At 33.1% G+C, this 8,741-nt stretch overlaps 1 long non-coding RNA gene across 1 annotated transcript; it reads right to left on the bottom strand.

Annotated features, from left to right (window-relative positions):
• Window positions 1–4,486: 4,486 nt before the first annotated feature.
• LOC113093417 (uncharacterized) lies at window positions 4,487–8,376 on the bottom strand. The gene is made up of 3 exons (XR_003287740.1): window positions 7,769–8,376; window positions 7,611–7,698; window positions 4,487–4,568 (listed from the first exon to the last, which is right to left on the bottom strand). It is a non-coding gene; the product is annotated as an uncharacterized LOC113093417 (long non-coding RNA).
• Between the last annotated feature and the right edge of the window lie 365 nt (window positions 8,377–8,741).

Here is an 8,741-nt window from a genome sequence, read left to right as displayed (position 1 = left end):
GTTAAATAACCTGAGTCATGATTTTGGTTTTATTTTTACAAATAGTTTTTTTTATTTTTGGTCCAAAATATAGCACCTCAAATAAAAGAAAAATTGTCCTGATAAATGTTTTATTTGGCATGGCTAAAATGGCAATGTGGCTGACAAGAAAGAGAAAAATGCAGTCCAATAGTGAAAATGATCCTTTGGACATGTTCAAAGCTCTGGTAAAGAGTAGGCTGGTTATGGAGTTTAAGTATTATGAACTGGTGAATGATACTGATTCTTTTTTCTATTTATGGGGTGTTGAAAATGTTCTATGTAAACCCAATGAAGAGGGAGGATGTGATGTATTGCTGTAAAAGATGCTTTTTAAAAAAATTTAAAAGAGTTTTATAAGGTTTTGCTATTTATGTATTAAGATGTTGAAGGTGTATACTTTTCTGGTATAGATTGTAATTAAAGAGATGTTAAAAAGCCAAAAGTCTCTGTCTCTGTCTCTCTCTCTCTCTCTCTCTCTCTCGCATATTAACCAAAATCATTAGACATGATAGAAACAGGGCGGAACTCTCCATGACAGGCTGCTGGCTCCCACTTTTAATTTTTCTTTCTTTTTTTTGTAAAAGCACTCTCTGTATTAGATTAAAGCCCTCAAGTTTGGTTACTGTATTCTTTCAATTGCTCTAAACAAGTATTTTGGGTGACCTTTTTTATTGAATGCTAGACATCAGTTGTTGTTATTTTCATCTGAAAGAAGAACTTTTTTTCAGTAAGCTAGGCCCTATGTGTTCAGTAAGCTTGTTTCAGTAAGCTATGTGTTTTCAAGGCTTCAAGGTTTTATTGAATGCTATCTCTATACAAGTGCAAAGTAATGCATTCTTAGTCAGTTTTTTATTTTGTAATTTTAAGAGCAATAAACATATTGCAATGTTAAGGAATTCATGTTTTTTTTTCATTCAGATATGTAAATCAACATGTATAAATTGTTAGTAGTCAATTAATGGGGAGATAATTGAAATCGAATCGGTCTGAAAAAATGTATCGTTAGATTAATCGATGCATCGAAAAAATTATCGCTAGATTAATCGTTTAAAAAATAATAGTTTATCCCAGCCCTACCCTAGACTGGTTCTCTCTCTCTCTATTTAACAGCATGAGCTCAATTAAATACGTCTTCCTTCAGGTAGAATGAATGTTTTCCTGCTTGCTAAATGTTGGTCTCATGATCAATAAGTTGTATTCGCCTCAATCTGATTCAGTAAAGTCAAACCACAGACAGTGAAGCTGCATCACTGAGCTCGAGTCCCGCGCACTGTGAGGAAACAGAGAATTTATCTTGGTCTTAATGCCTTCCACAAACATCCACGATCACAAATAACAATGATTTTCATAAAATAATTATTAATTATTAATTGATGATTTCTTATTATCAATATGGTCTTATGAAAAAAAAAGTGTATATATATATATATATATATATGGATAAAAAACTAAATGTTTTCATTTCATTTTCATTTCGGTTCATTCTTGCTTTAAAAAAAAAAAAAACTTCAGGTTCCATATGCAGAGTGAAATGGGAACGGTCCAGCATTTTGCAATAATTATTAACTGTTTTTATTCTTGAATTTTTTTAAACTACTAACACTTTGCATTTTTTAATTATGCCTTATGTGTGCCCAAAAATTTAGTATTTTCTGTTTCAGCTGTTTGATCACGCTGGTGTCTCGTGCACATATTCACTGGAAACAGCAGTCGTTCACCAGACATTCAGTGTTAGCAGCGATCCACTTACTCCACATATTGTTAATTAGGATTGTTTTCCCATCGATACTGAATTTACCTCACAAAAAATACTTAAGCTTCAAATGGGCAACATCACGAATATGGAAAAGGATTTCTCCCGAGTGAGAGAATGAGAAAGCCCAACCTTACCCTATGCTTAGCTTTAAATTATTATTATTATTTTTTTTTGTTTATAGCTAAGCATTTATTTGTATATACTGCAATTATATTTATCCATTAGAATTCTATAATTTAAATTCTTGTTTTGTTCTGATATATTTGTTAAATTTAAAGTATTTGTTGTAAAGTGAAGGGAATTAAATATATCCTGTTTGTGCATTATAACATTATTAGGCCAGCCGTTATTATTTCTAAATGTAATAAAACTCAATTTATACATGAATTATATAATCTATATATAATTCTGTGAGACCAGGTTGGATTAATAGGCTACATTAAAATTAAACCTATACACGATAAATTTTTTTTTTTTTTTCTCTCACAAACTTAATTTAATTTTTAGCGTGTTTAAAAATAAAGAAAGAAAGAAAACATGCAGTAAATGAAAAAATTTGGTTAATCCATTCAAATTAGTTAATCTGGGTTAACAGTAATTAGAAGTATTATATACTTCAGAGCAGACCCTTACGAAAATGAACCATGGTTTTACTATAGTAAAACTGTAGGTAACTATGACTGTAGTAACCGTGGTATTTTGGTGCGAACCATGGTTTTTAAAAACCATGGTTTTGATACCATGGTTTTACTTCAATTGTATTGTAATAATAATATAGTAAAACTGTAGTTTTCCATGACTGTAGTAACTGGTATTTTTAAAAACCATGGTTATGATTCCATGGTTCTACTACAGTTATATTGTAGTAATACTACAGTAAAACCATAGTTACCATGGTCTTTGGAGCAAACCATGGTTTTTAAAACCATGGATCATGTACCATAAATTGGTTACAGTGTAGCCATATGTTTTTACTAAATTATCTTGAATTACATTTAAGTCATTTTATTTACAACAAACATCTACAAAATAACAACAGAAAGAAGTTCCCATGATACAGACTTTATTACAGAAATTACATAATCTGAAAGAAAATATAATCTTGCATTTGTTCTCACGTGTGACATAAAACAATAAACTACAAAGTTGTACAAAATGATTGCTGATAAAGTGGTGCTGTGCAATGGTTCAGTTGCTCATTTACAAATAAAAAATAGCAATTTGTTCTACTGTAATAATGATTTATATACAAAAATAACATTGTACAAATAAACATGACTAAGAGCACCTTTAAATACACAGCTACCTCCTCTAAAATGTCTATAACCGGTAAACACGTGCCCAAGCATAAATTTGCAATTTATACTGTATATTAACATGATTACAACACCATTACTTAACAATGAATTACTTCATTACTTAAAAACACAACTAAAAGTTTATTTTCTTTTAAATGGAAAATTCTTACATACTACAAAATAAATTCAGAAGAAATGAGCAGTTCTGTAAAATAATGTTTAAAATGATATCCACTCACAAGAGATGAAGACATAGAGTCTCCTCATGGGGGATGAATACTCCACACTTGAAATTCAAAGGGAAATTTTTTTGTTCAAAAACATGTGATGCAGCATCCATGCCAGTAGCTGTCAGTATGAAGTCTGTCATATAGGCCAGTAGGTTACAGTCCAGCTTTGGTTTGGTTCTGTCTTGACCTTCAGCCCAAATGGAGGCAGGAGCTAAAATGAGAAGAATACACACCACATTAACACACAGCTTGCTGGAATACTCAACTGTACTATTGAGCAGCCATGTAACAATGTCCAAGTGCAATAATGTCCATTCAGCCAGTGTTTTCATAAATAACCCATAAATTATTAGGGCTCCAAAAGCCAAGCAGAAAGAATGTACATTATATGATCAGCTGAGTGTATTCTCCTTTAAAGTGTATACTCTTGAAATGTTAAACAAAACAAGAAGTACTAGTCTCATATATACATCATTTCACAAAAGAGAAAATGGGTTGGAATAAAGGACAAAAGACATCTAACCAACAAAGGGATAGATCTCTAGACACTCAATTCAATCTTAAATGCATAAATAATAAGGAATTGAGAAATACCCAAATAGATAATCAAGAAAGGGTTTTTATTCACCTAAAGCTATTGTATTGTTTCAAACTGGAAAACAGTACATGAGTCTTGTGGACCTATTTTATGGTTATTTTTTATTCCTTTTGGTAAGTTAATTATCCATTTAATATTTATAATATTTAATTTGGGGAGTTATACTGACATTTGTTAGACAAACATTCATTGGATTGTAAATGTACTTGTAAATAGAACTCACTTTCTTTCAGTCCAAGAATTATTTCTTTTTTTTTTTCATGTTGGTATACACTGGACAGGTCTTTTTTAGCAGACTGGGGACCAAATTTTTTTTTAGATATGCAGTACATACCATATATTCATTATATGTTTATTGATGGCATTCACTACGACTTTACTATTTACCTAGCAAACAGCTGATGGTTTCACACTCTCTCTTTTCTGTATTAAAGAAGATGATAATTAGAAATGACATTTTTGCCAGTCACAAGTTGTCCAAAATCATTAAATGTAATGTTTAAAGGGTTAGTTTATGCAAAAAATGGAAATTCTATCAGTAATTACTTACGCTCATGTTGTTACAACCCCGTCATTTTCGTCCATCTTCTGAACACAAATTAAGATATTTTTGATGAAATTTGAGAGCCGCCTCACTCCTTCATAGGCTTCTTGGTAATTTCATCCTGCTGGCCCAGAAAAGTTAGTAAAGACATCGTTAAAATAGTCCAAGTGACTACAGTGGCTCAACTAGAAGTTAATCAAGCAATGAGAATACTTTTTGTGCACAAAAAATAAAAATATATAAATAACGACTTTATTCAACTATTCACTTTCTTCATTAGAAACGCCTCTGACGTTATGGAAGCATATGGGTAGCATTATTCAATTTGGGATGTAATATGCAAAATGACAATGTAATATGTAAAATGGCAATGCATTTCTGTATTTTACATTTACATTTTCCAATATATTTGTGCAACGTTTGGTGCAAAATGAAAACGAAAATTAAATTACATAATTTTAATTTGCCATTTCCTACTTCAGTTTTAATATGTAAAATGAATATTAATTTTAACGCTTTTTAAGTTGCAAAATTAAAATGAAAATGTATTACAGAAATGATTAGATATGTCTAACATGTTCAAGCAAAAACTGTTGCAAAATGATCATTTAAATGCTATTTTTGTTAAATGCATTAACACTCACAGTCAAGACACTTACGATTGCATTTTCATTCAATGACCCGCAATGAATGTAGCAAAATTCAAAGTGCACATTGAAAATGTATTCCGAGCCGATCACATCTCCGCCCCCTCCCGCCCTGTCAATCACTGCGTGAACAAGGCGGGGCTTACAGAAGGTCAAGAGACTCAAGTGAGAGAAAATGGACAAGACAGTTGGCCGGTGTACGTTTTGATCATTTCTGTTTATGGCTTCAGAATTTAATTCGCACTTGTGGGTGGAACTGAAACGCTGCTTTCATCTGATTGGTCGAATCGCTCCGCTTTCAGCTTGGTCTTTTTATTCTTTCAGGCAGAATAAAAGTCAGTGTGAGTGAAGCACTATGTCTGAAACCACCGCTCACTGTTAATTAGCGTAATATTTGAATCAGATGTAGCTGGGCACATAATTTGTGCTGTCGATACCTGCAAATTATTTCTAGGTTGTAGTATTGTATTAATATTGCCCCACTGATAAATACAGTGCAAATAGTTCTCTCTCTTTGGATAAAAGTGAAGTGGAAATAAAAATCAATAATAGACTGAACAGTTCCATGTCTGTAAAATTTACCACTCTCATCTTTTAAGTCAAAAGGCACTAGGTATGTGTGTGTGTGACATTAATAAATAATTGTAAAAATTAATATAGTTAAATTTCTAAATAAAAATAGTAAAATTGGCTCTATGCTGCTCAGTGCTCCCGTAGCCTACCCCAGAGCGCCCTCTCGCGGGTGTAGACGGTAATGTTTTCTCTTGGTCCTGAATAAATGCGACTTATAGTCCAGTGCGACTTATATATGTTTTTTTCCTCGTCATGACGTATTTTTGGACTGATGCAGCTTATACCGAAAAATACAGTTAACATTATTATTATTATTATTTATTATGAGACTAATTGACACAGACTAGAACTTAAATGTTTCACCCAATTCAGCTCAGATCTTCACTCATCTGACTCATGTTGCTTGTATAACTGGCCAGACTTACCTTCCCAAAAAATCCTATTTAATTTTATTTCATAAATTTAACTATATTTATTTCCACTTCACTGTTATCCAAGGAGACAGAACTATTTGCACTGTATTTATCAGTGGGACAATATTCATACAATAATTTAACGGGGTCTCTTGCATGTCTCAGCAGCACAAATTATGTGCCCAGCTACATCTGATTAAAATATTATGCTAATTAACAGTGAGCGGTGGTTTCAGACATTACACTGCTTCACTCGCACTGACTCTTATTCTGCCCTGAAACAATAAAAAGACCGAGCTGAAAGCGGAGCGATTCGACCAATCAGATGAAAGCAGCGTTTCAGCTCCGCCCACAAGTGCGAATGAAATATTGAAGCCATAAACCGAAATGATCAAAACGTACACGGGCCAACTGTCTTGTCCATTTTCTCTCACTTGAGTCTCTTGACCTTCTGTAAGCCCCGCCTTGTTCACGCAGTGATTGACAGGGCGGGAGGGGGCGGAGATTTGATCTGCTCGGAATGCATTTTCAATGTGCACTTTGAATTTTGCTACATTCATTGCGGGTCATTGAATGAAAATGCAATCGTAAGTGTCTTGACTGTGAGTGTTAATGCATTTAAGAAAATAGCATTTAAATGATCATTTTGCCACAGTTTTTGCTTGAACATGTTAGACATATCTAATCATTTCTGTAATACATTTTCATTTTCATTTTGCAACTTATAAAGCGTTAAAATTAACATTCATTTTACATGTTAAAACTGGTGTATGAAATGGCAAATTAAACCTATGCAACTTAATTTTCATTTTCATTTTGCACCAAACGTTGCACAAATGTATTGGAAAATGTAAATGTAAATACAAAAATACATTGCCATTTTACATATTACATTGTCATTTTGCATATTACATCCCAAATTGAATAATGCTACCCATATGCTTCCATACTGACGTGAGTTCATAAGAGCGATGGGTCAGGATCTACCATTATAGATTGGTCTGGATGTAGTGTTTAAAATGGTTATTAAGTGTGCATTTCCTGGATGTCCGAATCGTGAGAAACCAACAAGAAAACGTAAAATTGCCTTACCAATGCCGCAAAATTAATGGCTTACATTTCACTTTCCCATCAAATGATCGTGAGCTTCATCTTCTCAGTTTTCGCATGCGTTTTGGATTTCATCAAAAATATCTTAATTTGTGTTCCGAAGATGAACGAAAGTCTTACGGGGTTGGAACAAAATGAGGGTGACTAATTACTGACAGAATTTTCGGGTGAACTAAACCTATAAGATCTGTGCATGGGAGACAGTGGATGTCAAAATATATTAACAATACAAAACAATTTTAGATTCAAATTCAATTTCTATTGTTTATAGATCTGCCAGGTTCTCACACCAGCCAATCACAGTGCACTCCCTCTCCCGAATACTGATTACTCAGACCTGCACCTCATCATCACACTCATCACCTCCATCATAAATACACACACCTTATCCCAGCTCATTGTCCGGTCTCATTACCTTACCTCATCCAGCAATCTCCCAGCTTTGTCCTTGTTCCTTCTCCATTGTATCTGTCTTGTCACCCATCATATCATCCATCAGTCCTCTCACCTGTAAGTGAAAACATTCCATTCACCTCCAGAATCCAGTTCTCCAATTTATCATTGTGCATCTCACTTACCTGCTTTTTTCTGTACCGCTCACTGTTTTCAATAAACTTCCTGTTAACTTCCCTCTTCCTTTCCTGAGTCTGCTTCCAAAACAAAGTTCTGTGAATGTGAGATGCATTACACACGGAAGAAAATGGTGTGTAACAAAGAAATCTCCAAACGACACAGTTTCACATTCCCGGGTACCGGCTTCAACCACCACGAGAACTCGTTTTTCTCAAGCCATTTTTCCACACCTGTCGAATGTAGTAACATTTTCCGTGAGACGAGATTAAACGTGACTTCCGAAGAAAAGCATATCAACATTGCGATTTGGCTTAGTGCAGATCAAGTGTGACATGGGATCATAGTCAAATACTTCATATATAGATGTTCATCCATATTTTATTTGGGAAGTAAAACTAAAACTAGTTTGACAAAAGTATTGTTTTCTTTTTTTGTACAAATTTACTTAACACAAATGCATTTGAACTAGAACACATCTTCAGGTCCTATTTCTTTTTTTTTCATGGGGGTATAGTTGGCTGGAAAAAAGGTTTTAAAAAACAAAACAATTCATTATGTACCATATATATTCATTAATGTTATTTTAAGGCAATAGTTAGAATTTATATTTGAACAAGCAGCCACAAGTTGAAAAGACAGTTCGAAGATGAAAATGTGATTGAAAATTTAACTGACACTTTTTTTAAATTTTGGTCCAGAAAATTTTTGTTTTATTTTTTTATTTGGAAGTGTATTCTTACTGTATTTTAGTCTTGTCACGTTATTTAATGATTTCTGATTCATATAATTTGTCAGATACAAAGCAATAAAATCAAAAGGCAGAAAATGAACCCAAATTGACTAATAAACCTATAAGGACATACAGTAAAAGATTTGGCAGTTGTATTATTATTACCTTTTCCCATCTGATTGAACACATTTAACAAATGTCTTTTACTGGGGTCCAAAGTAATAACATTTAATGCACTAAAGAGATAA

The sequence above is a fragment of the Carassius auratus genome, unplaced genomic scaffold, assembly GCF_003368295.1.
Source record: "Carassius auratus strain Wakin unplaced genomic scaffold, ASM336829v1 scaf_tig00215034, whole genome shotgun sequence".
In the NCBI taxonomy this organism is placed as follows: domain Eukaryota; kingdom Metazoa; phylum Chordata; class Actinopteri; order Cypriniformes; family Cyprinidae; genus Carassius; species Carassius auratus.
This window is presented reverse-complemented; position numbering and strand designations above follow the sequence as displayed.